Source organism: Pseudophryne corroboree, unplaced genomic scaffold (genome assembly GCF_028390025.1).
Source record: "Pseudophryne corroboree isolate aPseCor3 unplaced genomic scaffold, aPseCor3.hap2 scaffold_485, whole genome shotgun sequence".
In the NCBI taxonomy this organism is placed as follows: Eukaryota; Metazoa; Chordata; class Amphibia; order Anura; family Myobatrachidae; genus Pseudophryne; species Pseudophryne corroboree.
This window is the reverse complement of record NW_026970095.1, coordinates 399,240-422,814: the sequence shown is the minus strand read 5'-3', so window position 1 is coordinate 422,814 and position 23,575 is coordinate 399,240. Positions and strand designations below refer to the sequence as shown.

Sequence of the window (23,575 nt, the reverse complement as noted above, 5' to 3'; positions counted from 1 at the left end):
TGATCAGATTTTGGTGATATTAAAGTAGACGAGTCAAAATTGCAAACCCCCTCTTATGGTGTAGGGTACCTGGCCTTCTCTGATGTAATCAGAGTTAGATTTGATTAAGTGATTTTATAAAAAAACAGCTAGGAAGCACAATTTAGCAGTGGGTTGCAGAGAAAAAGAAAAATGCTGGCAGAAAAATACAATTGAGTGATTAAACAGCTCTTCATTTTCTGGCTTTATTTTTATGATAACAAATTTGTTCTCTGAAAAGTGTCCACAAAGCCAAGTATCTGATTAACATATTTGTAGGGATGGTTTTTCACCTATTACTAAATTAAACTTGCTTCATTGGAAAGGCAGCAAGATGCATCCTCATTTCAATATCTACTGAAATAATACAGGTTGACACCAGGAAACATTAACGCCACTGCATCCTTGCTGCTTTCTCATGTGGAAGTCTGTTTAATGTGAAAACAAGGTGATATCTAATTAGCACACAGGTAAGGAATTAAGAAAATCTTTATTTAAGGGTAAAGATGTTTCTCACAAAATCATTGCCCCAATGCATCATTGAAATTCAAGCTGGAAAGATGATTTTAATATATCACTTGTACATTTTGTATTGCTCTTCTGGTGACAATGTAGTTTGTTTTTGTCAATTACCATTTTAATAATAGGGTAAAGAAAATTAAGTGGATTTTTGAAAGAAAACAATACTGTCAATATACTATTAAAACAAATTAAAATGGTAAAAGTTATTGTACTTTAAGTAAAAATAAAAGCTAAAATATCAATCCCAGTTTTGGATTACTTTAATGAACAAAAAAAAATGCATATAGCAAAGGATAGTTTCAATCTGCCTACCTCTGGGTTATGGGCCCAGCATGCTTCCATTGCAGTACTCTGCTGCACATGTAAGTGCAAGAGATCCTGAAGCACTCACTCATCATGCGAAAGTACCAATGTGTTTCTTCATTGGTTGCTGGAAGAAACATCTTACAAAAACTCTCCAGATTATTGACTTTTTAAAGTTTTTCTAGGAAACGTTCTAGATGAATGCTTATTAGTCTTTGTCAGTATATTCTTTTTGCAAAGTGTCTCTGTGGCGCAATCGGTTAGTGTGTTCAGCTGTTAATCAAAAGGTTGGTGGTTCAATCCCACCCAGGGACGTAATTGACCTTGTGTTCAGATTTTGGTGATATTTAAGTAGACAAGTCAAAATTGCAAACCCCCTCTTATGGTGTAGGGTACCTGGCCTTCTCTGATGTAATCAGAGTTAGATTTGATTAAGTGATTTTATAAAAAAACAGCTAGGAAGCACAATTTAGCAGTGGGTTGCAGAGAAAAAGAAAAATGCTGGCAGAAAAATACAATTGAGTGATTAAACAGCTCTTCATTTTCTGGCTTTATTTTTATGATAACAAATTTGTTCTCTGAAAAGTGTCCACAAAGCCAAGTATCTGATTAACATCTTTGTAGGGATGGTTTTTCACCTATTACTAAATTAAACTTGCTTCATTGGAAAGGCAGCAAGATGCATCCTCATTTCAATATCTACGGAAATAATACAGGTTGACACCATGAAACATTAACGCCACTGCATCTTTGCTGTTTTCTCATGTGGAAGTCTGTTTAATGTGAAAACAAGGTGATATCTAATTAGCACACAGGTAAGGAATTAAGAAAATCTTTATTTAAGGGTGAAGATGTTTCTCACAAAATCGTTGCCCCAATGCATCATTGAAATCCAAGCTGGAAAGATGATTTTAATATATCACTTGTACATTTTGTATTGCTCTTCTGGTGACAATGTAGTTTGTTTTTGTCAATTACCATTTTAATAATCGGGTAAAGAAAATTAAGTGGATTTTTGAAAGAAAACAATACTGTCAATATACTATTAAAACAAATTAAAATGGTAAAAGTTATTGTACTTTAAGTAAAAATAAAAGAGCAAAAATATCAATCCCAGTTTTGGTTTACTTTAATTAACAAAAAAAAATGCATATAGCAGAGGATAGTTTCAATCTGCCTACCTCTGGGTTATGGACCCAGCGAGCTTCCATTACAGTACTCTGCTGCACATGTAATTGCAAGAGATCCTGAAGCACTCACTCATCATGGGAAAGTACCAATGTGTTTCTTCATTGGTTGATGGAAGAAACATCTTACAAAAACTCTCCAGATTATTGACTATTTAAAGTTATTCTAGGAAACGTTCTAGATGAATGCTTATTAGCCTTTGTCAGTATGTACTTTTGCAAAGTGTCGCTGTGGCGCAATCAGTTAGTGTGTACGGCTATTAACCAAAAGGTTGGTGGTTCAATCCCACCCTGGGACGTAATTGACCTTGTTATCAGATTTTGGTGATCTTTAAGTAGACAAGTCAAAATTTCAAAAACCCCTGTTATGGTGTAGGGTACCTGGCCTTCTCTGATGTAATCAGAGTTAGATTTGATTCAGTGATTTTATAAAAACAGCTAGGAAGCACAATTTAGCAGTAATTTGCAGAGAAAAAGAAATATGCTGGCAAAAAAATCCAATTGAGTGATTAAACAGCTCTTCATTTTCTGGCTTTATTTTTATGCTAACAAATTTGTTCTCTGAAAAGTGTCCACAAAGCCAAGTATCTGATTAACATCTTTGTAGGGATGGTTTTTCACCTATTACTAAATTAAACTTGCTTCATTGGAAAGGCAGCAAGATGCATCCTCATTTCAATATCTACTGAAATAATACAGGTTGACACCAGGAAACATTAACGCCACTGCATCCTTGCTGCTTTCTCATGTGGAAGTCTGTTTAATGTGAAAACAAGGTGATATCTAATTAGCACACAGGTAAGGAATTAAGAAAATCTTTATTTAAGGGTGAAGATGTTTCTCACAAAATCGTTGCCCCAATGCATCATTGAAATTCAAGCTGGAAAGATGATTTTAATATATCACTTGTACATTTTGTATTGCTCTTCTGGTGACAATGTAGTTTGTTTTTGTCAATTACCATTTTAATAATAGGGTAAAGAAAATTAAGTGGATTTTTGAAAGAAAACAATACTGTCAATATACTATTAAAACAAATTAAAATGGTAAAAGTTATTGTACTTTAAGTAAAAATAAAAGAGCAAAAATATCAATCCCAGTTTTGGATTACTTTAATTAACAAAAAAAAATGCATATAGCAGAGGATAGTTTCAATCTGCCTACCTCTGGGTTATGGGCCCAGCATGCTTCCATTGCAGTACTCTGCTGCACATGTAAGTGCAAGAGATCCTGAAGCACTCACTCATCATGGGAAAGTACCAATGCGTTTCTTCATTGGTTGATGGAAGAAACATCTTACAAAATCTCTCCAGATTATTGACTTTTTAAAGTTTTCTAGGAAACGTTCTAGATGAATGCTTATTAGCCTTTGTCAGTATGTACTTTTGCAAAGTGTCTCTGTGGTGCAATCGGTTAGTGTGTTTGGTTATTAACCAAAGGGTTGGTGGTTCAATCCCACCCAGGGATGTTATTGACCTTGTCATCAGATTTTGGTGATCTTTAAGTAGACAAGTCAAAATTTCAAACCCCCTCTTATGGTGTAGGGTACCTGGCCTACTCTGATGTAATCAGAGTTAGATTTGATTAAGTGATTTTATCAAAAAACAGCTAGGAAGCACAATTTAGCAGTGGGTTGCAGAGAAAATGAAATATGCTGGCAGAAAAATCCAATTGAGTGATTAAACAGCTCTTCATTTTCTGGCTTTATTTTTATGCTAACAAATTTGTTCTCTGAAAAGTGTCCACAAAGCCAAGTATCGGATTAACATCTTTGTAGGGATGGTTTTTCACCTATTACTAAATTAAACTTGCTTCATTGGAAAGGCAGCAAGATGCATCCTCATTTCAATATCTACTGAAATAATACAGGTTGACACCAGGAAACATTAACGCCACTGCATCCTTGCTGCTTTCTCATGTGGAAGTCTGTTTAATGTGAAAACAAGGTGATATCTAATTAGCACACAGGTAAGGAATTAAGAAAATCTTTATTTAAGGGTGAAGATGTTTCTCACAAAATCGTTGCCCCAATGCATCATTGAAATTCAAGCTGGAAAGATGATTTTAATATATCACTTGTACATTTTGTATTGCTCTTCTGGTGACAATGTAGTTTGTTTTTGTCAATTACCATTTTAATAATCGGGTAAAGAAAATTAAGTGGATTTTTGAAAGAAAACAATACTGTCAATATACTATTAAAACATATTAAAATGGTAAAAGTTATTGTACTTTAAGTAAAAATAAAAGAGAAAAAATATCAATCCCAGTTTTGGATTACTTTAATTAACAAAAAAAAAATGCATATAGCAGAGGATAGTTTCAATCTGCCTACCTCTGGGTTATGAACCCAGCATGCTTTCATTACAGTACTCTGCTGCACATGTAAGTGCAAGAGATCTTGAAGCACTCACTCATCATGGGAAAGTAACAATGTGTTTCTTCGTTGGTTGATGGAATAAACATCTTACAAAAACTCTCCAGATTATTGACTTTTTAAAGTTTTTCTAGGAAACGTTCTAGATGAATGCTTATTAGCCTTTGTCAGTATGGACTTTTGCAAAGTGTCTCTGTGGCGCAATTGGTTAGTGGGATTGGTTATTAACCAAAGGGTTGGTGGTTCAATCCCACCCAGGGATGTAATTGACCTTGTTATCAGATTTTGGTGATCTTTAAGTAGACAAGTCAAAATTTCAAAAACCCCTGTTATGGTGTAGGGTACCTGGCCTTCTCTGATGTAATCAGAGTTAGATTTGATTCAGTGATTTTATAAAAACAGCTAGGAAGCACAATTTAGCAGTGGTTTGCAGAGAAAAAGAAATATGCTGGCAAAAAAATCCAATTGAGTGATTAAACAGCTCTTCATTTTCTGGCTTTATTTTTATGCTAACAAATTTGTTCTCTGAAAAGTGTCCACAAAGCCAAGTATCTGATTAACATCTTTGTAGGGATGGTTTTTCACCTATTACTAAATTAAACTTGCTTCATTGGAAAGGCAGCAAGATGCATCCTCATTTCAATATCTACTGAAATAATACAGGTTGACACCAGGAAACATTAACGCCACTGCATCCTTGCCGATGATAACCTCAAGTTGGGTCATTCGGTGCTGCAGAGTCGTACGCACTCTTCCACCCGTTCAAGAGCTTTGGTATAACCCCATGGTTCTTAATGTGACCCCAGCATCCTCTAGGTCGTATGAGAAAATAGGATTTTAATACCTACCGGTAAATCCTTTTCTCTTAGTCTGTAGAGGATGCTGGAGTTCCCTTGTGCTGCCTCAGTTGAATCTCCTTTACTTGACAGAGATGTGCCTGAGCAGCGGCCCTCCCCAGCCCTATCCCAAATCATACTTATTTTGCATAGGAGATACCATGGTCATGAAGATTATTCTCCCAGGGTGAGGTTCATTCATTGCATTCTGGGTATGCTGACCCCTGTGATTTCCCCAAATGTGGGTAACTCGACTGCATTATTTGTGGTAGTGGGGGACTGTGTTTGTGTTTTCCTCTGGTCAGCTCTGGTAAAAGTCAGATTTCTTTGTTTCAGATCTTCCTCTAGCCTTGTTCTTCTTTCGAGAGTTCCCTTGTGCTGCCTCAGTTGGATCTCCTTCACTTGACAGGGGGGTGCCCGAGCAGCGACCCTCCCCAGCTCAAGCCCAACTCCTACTTACCTGCCAGGTGAGATACTATGATCATGAAGGTGTTTCTCCCAGGGCAAGGCTCACCCATTGCACTCTGGGTGTGCTGCCCCTGCGATTTCCCCAAATGTGGGAAACTTGACTGCATAATTTGTGTTTCCCCTGGTCGGCTCTCGTATAATTCAGATCTCTTTGTCTCAGGTCTCTCTCCAGCCTAGTTTGCTGTCTGTTTCCACTTCTTTTTTCTTGAGCCCCTCCCTTTTATACCCTTGTGCACTATCCTGACTTCTCCTCCTGTCTGCTTACTTTGTGCCTTCCAATGCACAATGCAAACTACACACCCTTTTACTTGCCTTACAGAGCAGCTCTGGAGCTGTTACAGTGCCAAGCTGCTGTAAGAAATCAGCTTGAATGCTTCAGGGGCTGGGGCATTGTCAACATGAGCCCCACACCGAAGGAGGGTGGGGGTGTTTAATGCGAACTAAGGGTCATCCAAGCGCCGCAAAAGTCCGCCATGCCCTGCATACCCCTTTTCTCTTTTCATATGCAGATGAGGGTTCCAGCCAACTTTGGCCCACTGCTTGGATGACATCACCGTATGCAAATCCATCTTCTGCAGAACTTCCCCCAGGAATGCTTGTACTAGTTGTTGCATTTGGTTTGTTGTTTGGGGGTGCTTCAGTATTAGGCAGCCTTCTGCCCTCCCATGTTCATCTGAAAATATGTGTTCTCCCTGCAGTTGTTGTCTCCAGATGAGAGTTCCCTTGTGCTGCCTCAGTTGAATCTCCTTTACTTGACAGAGATGTGCCTGAGCAGCGGCCCTCCCCAGCCCTATCCCAAATCATACTTATTTTGCATAGGCGATACCATGGTCATGAAGATTGTTCTCCCAGGGTGAGGTTCATTCATTGCATTCTGGGTATGCTGACCCCTGTGATTTCCCCAAATGTGGGAAACTCGACTGCATTATTTGTGGTAGTGGGGGACTGTGTTTGTGCTTTCCTCTGGTCAGCTCTGGTAAAAGTCAGATTTCTTTGTCTCAGATCTTCCTCTAGCCTTGTTCTTCTTTCGAGAGTTCCCTTGTGCTGCATCAGTTGGATCTCCTTCACTTGACAGGGGGTGCCCGAGCAGCAATCCTCCACAGCTCTGGCCCAACTCCTACTTACCTGCCAGGAGAGATACTATGATCTTCACTGTTAGGGCAATCAGGATGTGGAATTCCCTGCCAGGGAAGGTGGTAATGGCGGACTCTGTAATTGGATTTAAAAAAGGAATGGATACATTTCTGAATGAAAAAGCTATCCAAGGTTATAATACTTAAAATATCAACATGGTTAATCCGGGGGTAACATGAGTTGTAGTAGCTAACTAGTCATAAAACATTATTCAGCAAGTATGTAGAATCATCACAACTTAAAACAGGTTGAACACGATGGGCAATTTGCCTCTATTCAACCTCAAAAACTATGTTACTATATGTTACTATATTACTATGTTACTGTAGTATACAGAACACCACAATGCAATGAGCAGTGATAGTGAGCACTGATGAGGATACTAGAACTGACACTGAGCAGCAAGATGCAGCACTGGACTATTAGTAATGTACTGTAGTATGCTGAGCACAACAATGCAGCACAAGACAATGAGCAGTGATACTGAGCACTGATGAGGATACTACTGAGAACTGACACTGAGCAGGAGAGACACACTACTAGTATTACTGAGCAGCAATAAGTATCCACTGATACTGAGCACTGATATTGAGATTTCCACTGAGAGAACATAGCCACGTCCTCTCCGCTCTCTCTTCAATGCACGAGTAAAAATGGCGGCAACGCGCAGCTCTTTATATGGAATCCGAATCTCGCGAGAATCCGACAGCGGGATGATGACATTTTCCCTTGTTCAGGTTTTCCGAGTCAGGCGGGAACAACCGAGCCTGCCTCGTACCAGTGTAAACCACGTGGAGTTCGTGGGGAATTCGGTTCTCGGAGAACCGAACCCGCTCCTCTCTACCTTATACCCATCAATTTTTTTTATTTTCAATCTAAGCCCCTGCAGTTTTCTGTAAGCATCTGCTTTGCTATGATGATCAACAAGTCACAAGGGCAAACACTCAGGGCTTGAGGCGTAGATCTTAGGACCAGCTGCTACAAGCATGGCAGAGGTGTCACTATCACTGGTGACACCCAGAGAGGTGGCGAGGGAGATTGTAATGCAGTGCGCGCAGATAAGCAGCGCAATGGTAAAAAGGAGGCATGGTTTCATAGGTAGGGGCGTGGCCTGGTGGCCTGAATCTACATTTTGTTGCTCCGGGTGTCCCGGGGGTTGGGGGCTGCACCGGGGACTAGTGTGTGAGCGGTGCTGGCTCCTGCACAGTGACATGGCATGGCCACTAGAGATGTGCACCGGAAATTTTTCGGGTTTTGTGTTTTGGTTTTGGGTTCGGTTCCGCGGCCGTGTTTTGGGTTCGAACGCGTTTTGGCTAAACCTCACCGAATTTTTTTTGTCGGATTCGGGTGTGTTTTGGATTCGGGTGTTTTTTTCAAAAAACCCTAAAAAACAGCTTAAATCATAGAATTTGGGAGTCATTTTGATCCCAAAGTATTATTAACCTCAATAACCATAATTTCCACTCATTTTCAGTCTATTCTTAACACCTCACACCTCACAATATTATTTTTAGTCCTAAAATTTGCACCGAGGTCGCTGGATGACTAAGCTCAGTGACCCAAGTGGCCGACACAAACACCTGGCCCATCTAGGAGTGGCACTGCAGTGTCACGCATGATGGCCCTTCCAAAAAACACTCCCCAAACAGCACATGACGCAAAGAAAAAAAGAGGCGCAATGAGGTAGCTGTGTGACTAAGCTCAGCGACCCAAGTGGCCGACACAAACACCTGGCCCATCTAGGAGTGGCACTGCAGTGTCACGCAGGATGGCCCTTCCAAAAAACACTCCCCAAACAGCACATGACGCAAAGAAAAAAAGAGGCGCAATGAGGTAGCTGTGTGACTAAGCTCAGCGACCCAAGTGGACGACACAAACACCTGGCCCATCTAGGAGTGTCACTGCAGTGTCACGCAGGATGGCCCTTCCAAAAAACACTCCCCAAACAGCACATGACGCAAAGAAAAAAAGAGGCGCAATGAGGTAGCTGTGTGACTAAGCTCAGCGACCCAAGTGGCCGACACAAACACCTGGCCCATCTAGGAGTGGCACTGCAGTGTCACGCAGGATGGCCCTTCCAAAAAACACTCCCCAAACAGCACATGACGCAAAGAAAAATAAAAGAAAAAAGAGGTGCAAGGTGGAATTGCCTTGGGCCCTCCCACCCACCCTTATGTTGTATAAACAGGACATGCACACTTTAACCAACCCATCATTTCAGTGACAGGGTCTGCCACACGACTGTGACTGAAATGACGGGTTGGTTTGGACCCCCACCAAAAAAGAAGCAATTAATCTCTCCTTGCACAAACTGGCTCTATAGAGGCAAGATGTCCACCTCATCATCCTCCGATTCATCACCGTGTACATCCCCCTCCTCACAGATTATCAATTCGTCCCCACTGGAATCCACCATCTCAGCTCCCTGTATACTTTGTGGAGGCAATTGCTGCTGGTCAATGTCTCCACGGAGAAATTGATTATAATTCATTTTAATGAACATCATCTTCTCCACATTTTCTGGAAGTAACCTCGTACGCCGATTGCTGACAAGGTGAGCGGCGGCACTAAACACTCTTTCGGAGTACACACTTGTGGGAGGGCAACTTAGGTAGAATAAAGCCAGTTTGTGCAAGGGCCTCCAAATTGCCTCTTTTTCCTGCCAGTATACGTACGGACTGTCTGACGTGCCTACTTGGATGCGGTCACTCATATAATCCTCCACCATTCTTTCAATGGTGAGAGAATCATATGCAGTGACAGTAGACGACATGTCCGTAATCGTTGGCAGGTCCTTCAGTCCGGACCAGATGTCAGCATCAGCAGTCGCTCCAGACTGCCCTGCATCACCGCCAGCGGGTGGGCTCGGAATTCTGAGCCTTTCCTCGCACCCCCAATTGCGGGAGAATGTGAAGGAGGAGCTGTTGACCGATCAAGTTCCGCTTGACTTGATAATTTTCTCACCAGCAGGTCTTTGAACCCCTGCAGACTTGTGTCTGCCGGAAAGAGAGATACAACGTAGGTTTTAAATCTAGGATCGAGCACGGTGGCCAAAATGTAGTGCTCTGATTTCAACAGATTGACCACCCGTGAATCCTGGTTAAGCGAATGAAGGGCTCCATCCACAAGTCCCACATGCCTAGCGGAATCGCTCTGTCTTAGCTCCTCCTTCAATGTCTCCAGCTTCTTCTGCAAAAGCCTGATGACGGGAATGACCTGACTCAGGCTGGCAGTGTCTGAACTGACTTCACGTGTGGCAAGTTCAAAAGGTTGCAGAACCTTGCACAACGTTGAAATCATTCTCCACTGCGCTTGAGACAGGTGCATTCCACCTCCTATATCGTGGTCAGATGTATAGGCTTGAATGGCCTTTTGCTGCTCCTCCATCCTCTGAAGCATATAGAGGGTTGAATTCCACCTCGTTACCACTTCTTGCTTCAGATGATGGCAGGGCAGGTTCAGGCGTTTTTGGTGTTGCTCCAGTCTTCTGTACGTGGTGCCTGTACGCCGAAAGTGTCCCGCAATTCTTGTTGCCACCGACAGCATCTCTTGCACGCCCCTGTCGTTTTTTAAATAATTCTGCACCACCAAATTCAAGGTATGTGCAAAACATGGGACGTGCTGGAATTTGCCCAGATATAATGCACGCACAATATTGCTGGCGTTGTCCGATGCCACAAATCCACAGGAGAGTCCAATTGGGGTAAGCCATTCTGTGATGATCTTCCTTAGTTGCCGTAAGAGGTTTTCAGCTGTGTGCGTATTCTGGAAAGCGGTGATACAAAGCGTAGCCTGCCTAGGAAAGAGTTGGCGTTTGCGAGATGCTGCTACTGGTGCCGCCGCTGCTGTTCTTGCGGCGGGAGTCAATACATCTACCCAGTGGGCTGTCACAGTCATATAGTCCTGAGTCTGCCCTGCTCCACTTGTCCACATGTCCGTGGTTAAGTGGACATTGGGTACAACTGCATTTTTTAGGACACTGGTGAGTCTTTTTCTGAGGTCTGTGTACATTTTCGGTATCGCCTGCCTAGAGAAATGGAACCTAGATGGTATTTGGTACCGGGGACACAGTACCTCAATCAAGTCTATAGTTGGCTCTGAAGTAATGATGGATACCGGAACCACGTTTCTCACTGCCCAGGATGCCAAGGCCTCAGTTATCCGCTTTGCAGCAGGATGACTGCTGTGATATTTCATCTTCCTTGCAAAAGACTGTTGGACAGTCAATTGCTTGGTGGAAGTAGTAAAAGTGGTCTTACGACTTCCCCTCTGGGATGACCATCGACTCCCAGCAGCAACAACAGCAGCGCCAGCAGCAGTAGGCGTTACACTCAAGGATGCATCGGAGGAATCCCAGGCAGGAGAGAACTCGTCAGAATTGTCAGTGACATGGCCTGCAGGACTATTGGCATTCCTGGGGAAGGAGGAAATTGACACTGAGGGAGTTGGTGGGGTGGTTTGCGTGAGCTTGGTTACAAGAGGAAGGGATTTACTGGTCAGTGGACTGCTTCCGCTGTCGCCCAAAGTTTTTGAACTTGTCACTGACTTATGATGAATGCGCTGCAGGTGACGTATAAGGGAGGATGTTCCGAGGTGGTTAACGTCCGTACCCCTACTTATTACAGCTTGACAAAGGCAACACACGGCTTGACACCTGTTGTCCGCATTTCTGTTGAAATACTTCCACACCGAAGAGCTGATTTTTTTGGTATTTTCACCAGGCATGTCAATGGCCATATTCCTCCCACGGACAACAGGTGTCTCGCCGGGTGCCTGACTTAAACAAACCACCTCACCATCAGAATCCTCCTTGTCAATTTCCTCCCCAGCGCCAGCAACACCCATATCCTCCTCATCCTGGTGTACTTCAACACTGACATCTTCAATCTGACTATCAGGAACTGGACTGCGGGTGCTCCTTCCAGCACTTGCAGGGGGCGTGCAAATGGTGGAAGGTGCATGCTCTTCACGTCCAGTGTTGGGAAGGTCAGGCATCGCAACCGACACAATTGGACTCTCCTTGTGGATTTGTGATTTTGAAGAACGCACAGTTCTTTGCTGTGCTTTTGCCAGCTTAAGTCTTTTCATTTTTCTAGCGAGAGGCTGAGTGCTTCCATCCTCATGTGAAGCTGAACCACTAGCCATGAACATAGGCCAGGGCCTCAGCCGTTCCTTGCCACTCCGTGTGGTAAATGGCATATTGGCAAGTTTACGCTTCTCCTCCGACGATTTTTATTTAGATTTTTGAGTCCTTTTTTTACTGATCTTTTGTGTTTTGGATTTTACATGCTCTGTACTATGACATTGGGCATCGGCCTTGGCAGACGACGTTGATGGAATTTCATCGTCTCGGCCATGACTAGTGGCAGCAGCTTCAGCACGAGGTGGAAGTGGATCTTGATCTTTCCCTATTTTTGGAACCTCAACATTTTTGTTCTCCATATTTTAATAGGCACAACTAAAAGGCACCTCAGGTAAACAATGGAGATGGATGGATACTAGTATACTTATGGATGACGAGTGACTGACGACACAGAGGTAGCTACAGCCGTGGACTACCGTACTGCGTCTGCTAGTATAGAGATGATAATTAATGATATAAAAAAAATATATATATAACTACTGTAGGTATATATAATATAATGACGGACCTGGTGGACACTGTCAGCAGACTGCTAAACTACTAGTATGAAGAAGATAGAAAAAAACTTCCACCACAGGTAGGTAGGTATACAATTATGGACGAGCACTGACGACACAGAGATAGCCACAGCCGTGGACTACCGTACTGCGTCTGCTAGTATAGAGATGATAATTAATGATATAAAAAAATATATATATAACTACTGTAGGTATATATAATATAATGACGGACCTGGTGTAATTCAGATCTCTTTGTCTCAGGTCTCTCTCCAGCCTAGTTTGCTGTCTGTTTCCACTTCTCTTTTCTTGAGCCGCTGCCTTCTATGCCCTTGTGCACTCTCCTGACTTCTCCTGTCTGCTTACTTTGTGCCTTCCAACGCACAATGCAAACTACAGGTAGTGCTGCAGGGCCCACACCCTTTTACCTTGCCTTACAGAGCAGCTCTGGAGCTGTTACAGTGCCCAGCTGCAGCAAGAAATCAGCTTGAATGCTTCAGGTGCTGGGGCATAGCCAACAAGAGCCCCACACCGACGGAGGGTGGAGGTGTTTAATGCAAACTAGGGGTCAGCCAAGCGCCGCAAAAGGCCGCCATGCCCTGCATGCCCCTTTTCTCTTTTCATATGCAGACGAGGGTTGAAGCCAACTTTGACCCACTGCTTGGATGACATCACCATATGCAAATCCATCTGCGGCAGGCCTTCCCCCAGGAATGCTTGCACTAGTTGTTGCATTTGGTTTGTTGTTTGGGGGTGCTTCAGTATTAGGCAGCCTTCTGCCCTCCCATGTTCATCTGAAAATATGTGTTCTCCCTGCAGTTGTTGTCCCCAGATGAGAGTTCCCTTGTGCTGCCTCAGTTGAATCTCCTTTACTTGACAGAGATGTGCCTGAGCAGCGGCCCTCCCCAGCCCTATCCCAAATCATACTTATTTTGCATAGGAGATAACATGGTCATGAAGATTGTTCTCCCAGGGTTAGGTTCATTCATTGCATTCTGGGTATGCTGACCTCTGTGATTTCCCCAAATGTGGGAAACTCAACTGCATTATTTGTGGTAGTGGGGGACTGTGTTTGTGCTTTCCTCTGGTCAGCTCTGGTAAAAGTCAGATTTCTTTGTCTCAGATCTTCCTCTAGCCTTGTTCTTCTTTCAAGAGTTCCCTTGTGCTGCCTCAGTTGGATCTCCTTCACTTGACAGGGGGGTGCCCGAGCAGCGACCCTCCCCAGCTCTAGCCCAACTCCTACTTACCTGCCAGGTTAGATACTATGATCATGAAGTTGCTTCTCCCAGGGCAAGGCTCACCCATTGCACTCTGGGTGTGCTGCCCCTGCGATTTCCCCAAATGTGGGAAACTTGACTGCATAATTTGTGTTTCCCCTAGTCGGCTCTCATATAATTCAGATCTCTTTGTCTCAGGTCTCTCTCCAGCCTAGTTTGCTGTCTGTTTCCACTTCTTTTTTCTTGAGCCCCTCCCTTCTACACCCTTGTGCACTATCCTGACTTCTCCTCCTGTCTGCTTACTTTGTGCCTTCCGATGCACAATGCAAACTACAGGTAGTGCTGCAGGGCCCACACCCTTTTACTTGCCTTACAGAGCAGCTCTGGAGCTGTTACAGTGCCAAGCTGCTGAAAGAAATCAGCTTGAATGCTTCAGGGGCTGGGGCATGGCCAACATGAGCCCCACACCGAAGGAGGGTGGGGGTGTTTAATGCGAACTAAGGGTCATCCAAGCGCCGCAAAAGGCCGCCATGCCCTGCATACCCCTTTTCTCTTTTCATATGCAGATGAGGGTTCCAGCCAACTTTGGCCCACTGCTTGGATGACATCACTGTATGCAAATCCGTCTTCTGCAGACCTTCCCCCTGGAATGCTTGAACTAGTTGTTGCATTTGGTTTGTTGTTTGGGGGTGCTTCAGTATTAGGCAGCCTTCTGCCCTCCCATGTTCATCTGAAAATATGTGTTCTCCCGGCAGTTGTTGTCCCCAGATGAGAGTTCCTTTGTGCTGCCTCTGTTGAATCTCCTTTACTTGACAGAGATGTGCCTGAGCAGCGGCCCTCCCCAGCCCTTTCCCAAATCATACTTATTTTGCATAGGAGATACCATGGTCATAAAGATTGTTCTCCCAGGGTGAGGTTCATTCATTGCATTCTGGGTATGCTGACCCCTGTGATTTCCCCAAATGTGGGAAACTCAACTGCATTATTTGTGGTAGTGGGGGACTGTGTTTGTGTTTTCCTCTGGTCAGCTCTGGTAAAAGTCAGATTTCTTTGTCTCAGATCTTCCTCTAGCCTTGTTCTTCTTTCGAGAGTTCCATTGTGCTGCCTCAGTTTGATCTCCTTCACTTGACAGGGGGGTACCCAAGCAGCGACCCTCCCCAGCTCTAGCCCAACTCCTACATACCTGCCAGGTGAGATACTATGATCATGAAGGTGCTTCTCCCAGGGCAAGGCTCACCCATTGCACTCTGGGTGTGCTGCTCCTGCGATTTCCCCAAATGTGGGAAACTTGACTGCATAATTTGTGTTTCCCCTGGTCGGCTCTCGTATAATTCAGATCTCTTTGTCTCAGGTCTCTCTCCAGCCTAGTTTGCTGTCTGTTTCCACTTCTCTTTTCTTGAGCCGCTGCCTTCTATGCCCTTGTGCACTCTCCTGACTTCTCCTGTCTGCTTACTTTGTGCCTTCCAACGCACAATGCAAACTACAGGTAGTGCTGCAGGGCCCACACCCTTTTACTTGCCTTTCAGAGCAGCTCTGGAGCTGTTACAGTGCCCAGCTGCTGCAAGAAATCAGCTTGAATGCTTCAGGGGCTGGGGCATAGCCAACATGAGCCCCACACCGACGGAGGGTGGAGGTGTTTAATGCGAACTAAGGGTCATCCAAGCGCCGCAAAAGGCCGCCATGCCCTGCATACCCCTTTTCTCTTTTCATATGCAGATGAGGGTTCCAGCCAACTTTGGCCCACTGCTTGGATGACATCACCGTATGCAAATCCGTCTTCTGCAGACCTTTTCCCAGGAATGCTTGTACTAGTTGTTGCATTTGGTTTGTTGTTTGGGGGTGCTTCAGTATTAGGCAGCCTTCTGCTCTCCCATGTTCATCTGAAAATATGTGTTCTCCCTGCAGTTGTTGTCCCCAGATGAGAGTTCCCTTGTGCTGCCTCAGTTGAATCTCCTTTACTTGACAGAGATGTGCCTGAGCAGCGGCCCTCCCCAGCCCTATCCCAAATCATACTTATTTTGCATAGGAGATACCATTGTCATGAAGATTGTTCTCCCAGGGTGAGGTTCATTCATTGCATTCTGGGTATGCTGACCCCTGTGATTTCCCCAAATGTGGGAAACTCGACTGCATTATTTGTGGTAGTGGGGGACTGTGTTTGTGCTTTCCTCTGGTCAGCTCTGGTAAAAGTCAGATTTCTTTGTCTCAGATCTTCCTCTAGCCTTGTTCTTTTTTCGAGAGTTTCCTTGTGCTGCCTCAGTTGGAGCTCCTTCACTTGACAGGGGGGTGCCCGAACAGCGACCCTCCCCAGCTCTAGCCCAACTCCTACTTACCTGCCAGGTGAGATACTATGATCAGGAAGGTGCTTCTCCCAGGGCAAGGCTCACCCAATGCACTCTGGGTGTGCTGCTCCTACGATTTCCCCAAATGTGGGACACTTGATTACATAATTTGTGTTTCCTCTGGTCGGCTCTCGTATAATTCAGATCTCTTTGTCTCAGGTCTCTCTCCAGCCTAGTTTGCTGTCTGTTTCCACTTCTCTTTTCTTGAGCCGCTCCCTTCTATGCCCTTGTGCACTATCCTGACTTCTCCCGTCTGCTTACTTTGTGCCTTCCAAAGCACAATGCAAACTACAGGTAGTGCTGCAGGGCCCACACCCTTTTACTTGCTTTAAAGAGCAGCTCTGGAGCTGTTACAGTGCCCAGCTGCTGCAAGAAATCAGCTTGAATGCTTCAGGGGCTGGGGCATAGCCAACATGAGCCCCACACCGAAGGAAGGTGGAGGTGTTTAATGCGAACTAGGGGTCATCCAAGCGCCGCAAAAGGCCGCCATGCCCTGCACACTCCATTTTTATTTTCATATGCAGACGAGGGTTGAAGCCAACTTTGACCCACTGCTTGGATGACATCACCATATGCAAATCCATCTGCTGCAGGCCTTCCCCCAGGAATGCTTGCACTAGTAGTTGCATTTGGTTTGTTGTTTGGGGGTGCTTCAGTATTAGGCAGCCTTCTGCCCTCCCATGTTCATCTGAAAATATGTGTTCTCCCTGCAGTTGTTGTCCCCAGATGAGAGTTCCCTTGTGTTGCCTCAGTTGAATCTCCTTTACTTGACAGAGATGTGCCTGAGCAGCGGCCCTCCCCAGCCCTATCCCAAATCATACTTATTTTGCATAGGAGATACCATGGTCATGAAGATTGTTCTCCCAGGGTGAGGTTCATTCATTGCACTCTGGGTATGCTGACCCCTGTGATTTCCCCAAATGTGGGAAACTCGACTGCATTATTTGTGGTAGTGGGGGACTGTGTTTGTGCTTTCCTCTGGTCAGCTCTGGTAAAAGTCAGATTTCTTTGTCTCAGATCTTCCTCTAGCCTTGTTCTTCTTTCGAGAGTTCCCTTGTGCTGCCTCAGTTGGATCTCCTTCACTTGACAGGGGGTGCCCGAGCAGCAATCCTCCACAGCTCTAGCCCAACTCCTACTTACCTGCCAGGTGAGATACTATGATCTTCACTGTTAGGGCAATCAGGATGTGGAATTCCCTGCCAGGGAAGGTGGTAATGGCGGACTCTGTAATTGGATTTAAAAAAGGAATGGATACATTTCTGAATGAAAAAGCTATCCAAGGTTATAATACTTAAAATATCAACATGGTTAATCCGGGGGTAACATGAGTTATAGTAGTTAACTAGTCATAAAACATTATTCAGCAAGTATGTAGAATCATCACAACTTAAAACAGGTTGAACACGATGGGCAATTTGCCTCTATTCAACCTCAAAAACTATGTTACTATATGTTACTATATTACTATGTTACTGTAGTATACAGAACACCACAATGTAATGAGCAGTGATAGTGAGCACTGATGAGGATACTAGAACTGACACTGAGCAGCAAGATGCAGCACTGGACTATTAGTAATGTACTGTAGTATGCTGAGCACCACAATGCAGCACAAGACAATGAGCAGTGATACTGAGCACTGATGAGGATACTACTGAGAACTGACACTGAGCAGGAGAGACACACTACTAGTATTACTGAGCAGCAATAAGTAACCACTGATACTGAGCACTGATATTGAGATTTCCACTGAGAGAACATAGCCACGTCCTCTCCGCTCTCTCTTCAATGCACGAGTAAAAATGGCGGCAACGCGCAGCTCTTTATATGGAATCCGAATCTCGCGAGAATCCGACAGCGGGATGATGACATTTTCCCTTGTTCAGGTTTTCCGAGTCAGGCGGGAACAACCGAGCCTGCCTCGGACCAGTGTAAACCACGTGGAGTTCGTCGGGAATTCGGTTCTCGGAGAACCGAACCCGCTCCTCTCTACCTTATACCCATCAATTTTTTTATTTTCAATCTAAGCCCCTGCAGTTTTCTGTAAGCATCTGCTTCGCTATGATGATCAACAAGTCACAAGGGCAAACACTCAGGGCTTGAGGCGTAGATCTTAGGACCAGCTGCTACAAGCATGGCAGAGGTGTCACTATCACTGGTGACACCCAGAGAGGTGGCGAGGGAGATTGTAATGCAGTGCGCGCAGATAAGCAGTGCAATGGTAAAAAGGAGGCATGGTTTCATAGGTAGGGGCGTGGCCTGGTGGCCTGAATCTACATTTTGTTGCTCCGGGTGTCCCGGGGGTTGGGGGCTGCACCCGGGGACTAGTGTGTGTGCGGTGCTGGCTCCTGCACAGTGACAGTGCATGGCCACCGAGCATGACGCCTCCATTCTTGACCATGCTGTAATTGCAGTCGCACTGCAGTTCAGCGTGATCATATAAAATGGTGTAGCCTCCTGCTGGTGCAGACTGTATGTGCGCGCAGGAAGCCGCCACCATTTTTGTGATCACAGCGGCTGAATGTGATGTCATACAGCCGCTGTGACCACGCCCCCTGTGTCTCCTCCGTTGCAGACCCCATTTTGAAGCCTTGCCCCCGCACCGCTCCATCCCTGACTTGGAAATGGAGTGTTGCTGACCCCCCTCTCCCCCCCCCCCCCCGCCCCGATTGACAGGCAGAGGCGATCGCATTCTCTGCGGGGTGCCGCAGAAAATGCAGGCACATGCGTATGCTCTTAGCAATTTTTGCAGTTGGATCGCTTATTGTGATTGCAATCCAACCTGAATCAGGCCCTATTACCTATCACAATGCGCTGCGGGCAGTACAAAATTGGGTTAATATAGGAGTAAAACTCCCAGACCTGTGCTCCTTAACTGTACCTGGTGGCTAGTGGAGCGGCTGCCCAGTAATCAGTGTCCACGCCAGTGCGCACACGGTCCACCCCCTACGGCCACGCTCCCCTTCATCAGCGGCCTCGTGATCCGGAAGGGCGGTGTGTGTGTGACTGACCTTAGGAAGAAACTGGAGCCTCCGCTGCAGTGACCCAGCAACCAGGGCACGGGAGTATACAGCGCCGCTGGGAGTGATGAAGCTGCAGTAAAGATGTCTATTAGACCTAGCCTGCTGCAGCCCTTGTAGATTCTCATAAAACAAGTTCTTCTTTTCTTGTCAAAATTAATAGCTAAGAATAGGCTGCTTGAGGCAGGCCCCTGTTAAGAGGCCTGCTACTGAAGGCACCAACTACAAACTGAGCTCCCTGTTCATGGAAGCGGGGTTATAGAGGAGAATGCACTGAGCATCTTGGGAACAGTCAAAAGCTTTGAGCCGGTTGGTGCCTCAGATCAAGATCCTACTCTACACCCCAATGTGAATCCTTGTGGAGTCCAGTGTACCCCACAGAAGAAATTAATGTGTCACACCCATTGGCAGCAACCTTAGAATAGCTGCTGACGGGCACAATTGAGAAAGGAAGGGGGGGGGGGGGACATTTGAATCCAGCACATAGATGCAATTCAAATATGTAATTTGTACCTTCCTATTTTAAAATATAATGGATGAACCTCACCCTGTGAGAACAATCTTCATGATCAAGAGATCTCATATGCAAAATAAGTATGAGTTGGGATAGGGCTGGGGAGGGTGGCTGCTCGGGCAGCCCCTCCCCCGTCAAGTTAAGGAGATTCAACTGAGGACGCACAAGGGAACTCTCGTCTGGGGACAACAACTGCAGGGAGACCACATCTGTTCAGATGAACATGGGAGGGTGGAAGGCTGCCTAATATTGAAGCACCATCAAATATCAAACCATATGCAACAACTAGTACAAGCATTCCAGGGGGAAGGTCTGCAGAAGACGGATTTGCATACGGTGATGTCATCCAAGCAGTGGACCAAAGTTGGCTGGAACCCTCATCTGCATATGAAAAGAGAAAAGGGGCATGCAGGGCATGGCGGCCTTTTGCGGTGCTTGGATGACCCCTAGTTCGCATTAAACACCCCCACCCTCCTTTGGTGTGGGGCTCATGTTGGCCATGCCCCATCCCCTGAAGCATTCAAGCTGATTTCTTGCAGCAGCTGGGCACTGTAACAGCTCCAGAGCTGTTCTGTAAGGCAAGTAAAAGGGTGTGGGCCCTGCAGCACCACCTGTAGCTCGCATTGTGCGTTGGAAGGCACAAAGTAAGCAGACGGGAGGAGAAGTCAGGATAGTGCGCAAGGGCATCCTTTTCTCTTAGTCCGTAGAGGATGCTGGGGTCACATTAAGAACCATGGGGTATAGACGGGATCCGCAAGAGACATGGGCACTTTAAGACTTTCAAAGGGTGTGAACTGGCTCCTCCCTCTATGCCCCTCCTCCAGACTCCAGTTATAGGAACTGAGCCCAGGGAGACGGACATTTCGAGGAAAGGATTTATTGTTAAACTAAGGTGAGCATCTTACCAGCTCACACCTTAAGCATGCCGCAGAACGTGGCATTCAACAGAACACAAGCCAACGGCATGAACAATTGCAGCAAAAAGCTGACCAGAACCATAACACAACATGTGTATAACCACAAGTAATAACTGCAGACACAGTATGGACTGGGACGGGTGCCCAGCATCCTCTACGGACTAAGAGAAAAGGATTTACCGGTAGGTATTAAAATCCTATTTTCTCATACGACCTAGAGGATGCTGGGGTCACATTAAGAACCATGGGGTTATACCAAAGCTCTTGAACGGGTGGGAGAGTGCGTACGACTCTGCAGCACCGAATGACCCAACTTGAGGTTATCATCAGCCAAGGTATCAAACTTGTAAAACTTAGCAAAAGTGTTTACTAAATAGCTGCTCGGCAAAATTGCAATGCCGAGACTCCCCGACCAGCTGCCCAGGATGAACCCACCTTTCTAGTAGAATGGGTCTTCACCTATTTCAGTAACGGCAATCCTGCCGTGGAATGAGCATGCTGAATCTTACCACAGATCCAGCGCATAATGGTCTACATGGAAGCAGGACACCCAATCCTGTTGGGAGCATACAGGACAAACAGAGCCTCTGTTTTCCTAATCTGAACCGTTCTGGTGACATAAATTTTCAAAGTTCTGACCACAGCCAGAGACTTTGACTCAACGAAGGTGTCAGTGGCCAAAGGCACCATGTGGAAAGATGAACCACCTTCGGCAGAAATTGTTGACGTGTCCTCAATTCTGCTCTATCTTCATGAAAGATCAAATAAAGGCTCTTGTGATACTGCATGGTTTGTACTGTTTTCCATGTGCTCCCAGATCTTTCAAGCAAGTAGCATGGTCAAGAAAGTTCTGTTTGAAAAGTAACAACATTTACTGTCATTGTTATAGAATTTGGGAGAAAAAACAAGAAGAAATCTGCACTGTTGACGCACTGGACAGAATGAATGAATCATAAAATATAACCTTTATTAAGTATGTATTAAAATTGGATAAATATTAATATTATTATCCCAAACTGCAGTGAAACATAAAGGTTAAAATCACAGAACTGACATACATGTGCATAAGAAGAATAAAGAGATGTGAAAAAAAGGTTTAAAAAGCGTGTCCGTGTGTGATTATTTTTGAAGGCACAACCCTGGCGGGGTTGTTTATATAGATATATATGTTGCTAATAATCACTTTCTAGCGTAATGTTATTAAATAGCTGTTAGTATCTATGTCGTCAGGTACCACTGGGTCGTATCCTATATACTCCCTTCACTCAATAGGGGTTACCTCCCGGGAAGCCATCCCCATTGGCGAATTTGTGGGGGTGATTGAGTATAACCGGTAAGCTAACCTCCAATTTGTGGGGTGCTTAGGTAGATGGGGATCACTTATTTCTCTGTGTCCCCTAAGACTATATTCCTAAATTCAATACCATAGGGGGATAGCTTTCTATATCGGATAAGGAATCACTTGATAGGGAAATCTCTATGCATCATGGAAAGATCATATTTATTAATATCCAAACTAAAAAAATGATGAATAGCTTTAATTTAGCTGTTTAGATATAGTTAATTGGCGAGATATACCAACAGGTGCGGTTGCCTTAAGGAATATGGCAATTCCAATATAAATAGCAGCCCTCCTTCATATAATCAGCCAGATCTTATTAAATCTGGTCCAGATATAGCCGTTCAGATATACTTAATTGACAACATATATCAATCGGTGGGGTTGCCTTAAGGAATATAGCAATTCCAATTCTCATATAAATAGCAACCTTCCTTCATATATTCAGCCAGATCTTATTTAATCTGATCTAGGCGTAGGCAATAATGCTTTCCTTAGAGGTATAGCCACCTCAATTCTTATTAGGAAGCAAAGTGTCTGTCATAATGGTTTATCCAATTCATCTAAGAAATAATATATTCCATGTGTCAGAGATTCATTACTCTCTATTTACACTGTTAAAGAGTTAATTCTTATTATGTTACAGTGTAATGAAATTATCATATAGGGAGATGTGGCAATTCCATGTGCTATATATATAATAACCCTTAGTGGTCCAGATTCCACAATGAGGAATTTTCTTATAAACCGCTGAAACACACAGCTGTTTGACTGACTTCCAAATATATCTATCTCACTTTGTAACAGTCTTATGATAGAGAAACTGTTACATATTCGGTCACTTAGTTATCTAAAGGTAAACAGACTCAGTGTGAGGGTAATATAATATATCAAATGCGCTGTCAATAATCGTGGTAACTGGTGTAATAATGTGGTATATTGAGTATGCTAGTAAGGCATATAACTGCTCTCCAGCCTTTAAGTGTTACCAATCAATTTGTTACACTGTAAAGGATTTATGGTGTCCTGTTAGGACATGCAGCTGCTAGGCTGACTCAAAGATTTATCCATTTGTAACAATTATGTAACAGTTATATACATGTTACTGGTATTACATAGAAATAGTATGACACAGGCCAGCAGTCCCATGTGTCTAGATTCCACAATAGGAGATTTTCTTTGTCTTATAAACTGCTGGAACACACAGCTGCTAGACTGACTTCAAATATATATATTACTTTGTAACAGTCTTATAGTAAAGAGACTGTTACACACTGTCATTTAGTTATCTCAAGGTTAGCAGATTCTGTGTGAGGATAGTGTTCTGTTAGAACATGCAGCTGCTAGGCTGACTCATAGAAAATGTATCCATTTGTAACAAATGACACATACAGCATTAAATTAATATCTATAGCAGCCCATGTGACATCTCTACTCTTATCATAATTGTCTGGTTATTGCCAATCTGGACAGCAGGAGTGATATATATTCACTAGTCCCAATATCCCATCATATAAATATACCCACACTGATATACTTTCTTATCAAGAGTTATTAGTAGCTATCTGTATGCACTTTAGACATTGTAATTGCTAAGTGACATCATATCTAGTGTATTCCTTTCTTATAGCTCAGCTTCTATTCCCTATTAGTGGAGACTAACAGCTAACATCATAATCATATATTTTTGTTTTATAACATTTCACATGAGTCAAATACACGAGGACACGCCGTGCCCTAC

General features: G+C 44.3%; 9 non-coding genes and 1 pseudogene across 9 annotated transcripts; all 10 read left to right on the top strand.

The window, feature by feature from the left end:
- Positions 1-5,379: 5,379 nt before the first annotated feature.
- Positions 5,380-5,543, top strand: LOC135029259 (U1 spliceosomal RNA). Its single transcript, XR_010225418.1, has one exon. It is a non-coding gene; the product is annotated as a U1 spliceosomal RNA (small nuclear RNA).
- A 152-nt stretch (positions 5,544-5,695) lies between these two features.
- On the top strand, positions 5,696-5,858 carry LOC135029292 (U1 spliceosomal RNA). The gene has a single exon (XR_010225449.1). It is a non-coding gene; the product is annotated as a U1 spliceosomal RNA (small nuclear RNA).
- A 655-nt stretch (positions 5,859-6,513) lies between these two features.
- LOC135029475 (U1 spliceosomal RNA) lies at positions 6,514-6,677 on the top strand. The gene has a single exon (XR_010225607.1). It is a non-coding gene; the product is annotated as a U1 spliceosomal RNA (small nuclear RNA).
- A 6,731-nt stretch (positions 6,678-13,408) lies between these two features.
- Positions 13,409-13,572, top strand: LOC135029248 (U1 spliceosomal RNA). The gene has a single exon (XR_010225407.1). It is a non-coding gene; the product is annotated as a U1 spliceosomal RNA (small nuclear RNA).
- Positions 13,573-13,724: 152 nt separating this feature from the next.
- Positions 13,725-13,859, top strand: LOC135029379 (U1 spliceosomal RNA; annotated as a pseudogene).
- Positions 13,860-14,561: 702 nt separating this feature from the next.
- Positions 14,562-14,725, top strand: LOC135029456 (U1 spliceosomal RNA). Its single transcript, XR_010225588.1, has one exon. It is a non-coding gene; the product is annotated as a U1 spliceosomal RNA (small nuclear RNA).
- Positions 14,726-14,877: 152 nt separating this feature from the next.
- LOC135029328 (U1 spliceosomal RNA) lies at positions 14,878-15,040 on the top strand. Its single transcript, XR_010225480.1, has one exon. It is a non-coding gene; the product is annotated as a U1 spliceosomal RNA (small nuclear RNA).
- Positions 15,041-15,711: 671 nt separating this feature from the next.
- On the top strand, positions 15,712-15,875 carry LOC135029463 (U1 spliceosomal RNA). The gene has a single exon (XR_010225595.1). It is a non-coding gene; the product is annotated as a U1 spliceosomal RNA (small nuclear RNA).
- A 152-nt stretch (positions 15,876-16,027) lies between these two features.
- On the top strand, positions 16,028-16,190 carry LOC135029384 (U1 spliceosomal RNA). The gene has a single exon (XR_010225524.1). It is a non-coding gene; the product is annotated as a U1 spliceosomal RNA (small nuclear RNA).
- Positions 16,191-16,861: 671 nt separating this feature from the next.
- LOC135029465 (U1 spliceosomal RNA) lies at positions 16,862-17,025 on the top strand. The gene has a single exon (XR_010225597.1). It is a non-coding gene; the product is annotated as a U1 spliceosomal RNA (small nuclear RNA).
- The last annotated feature ends 6,550 nt before the right edge of the window (positions 17,026-23,575 follow it).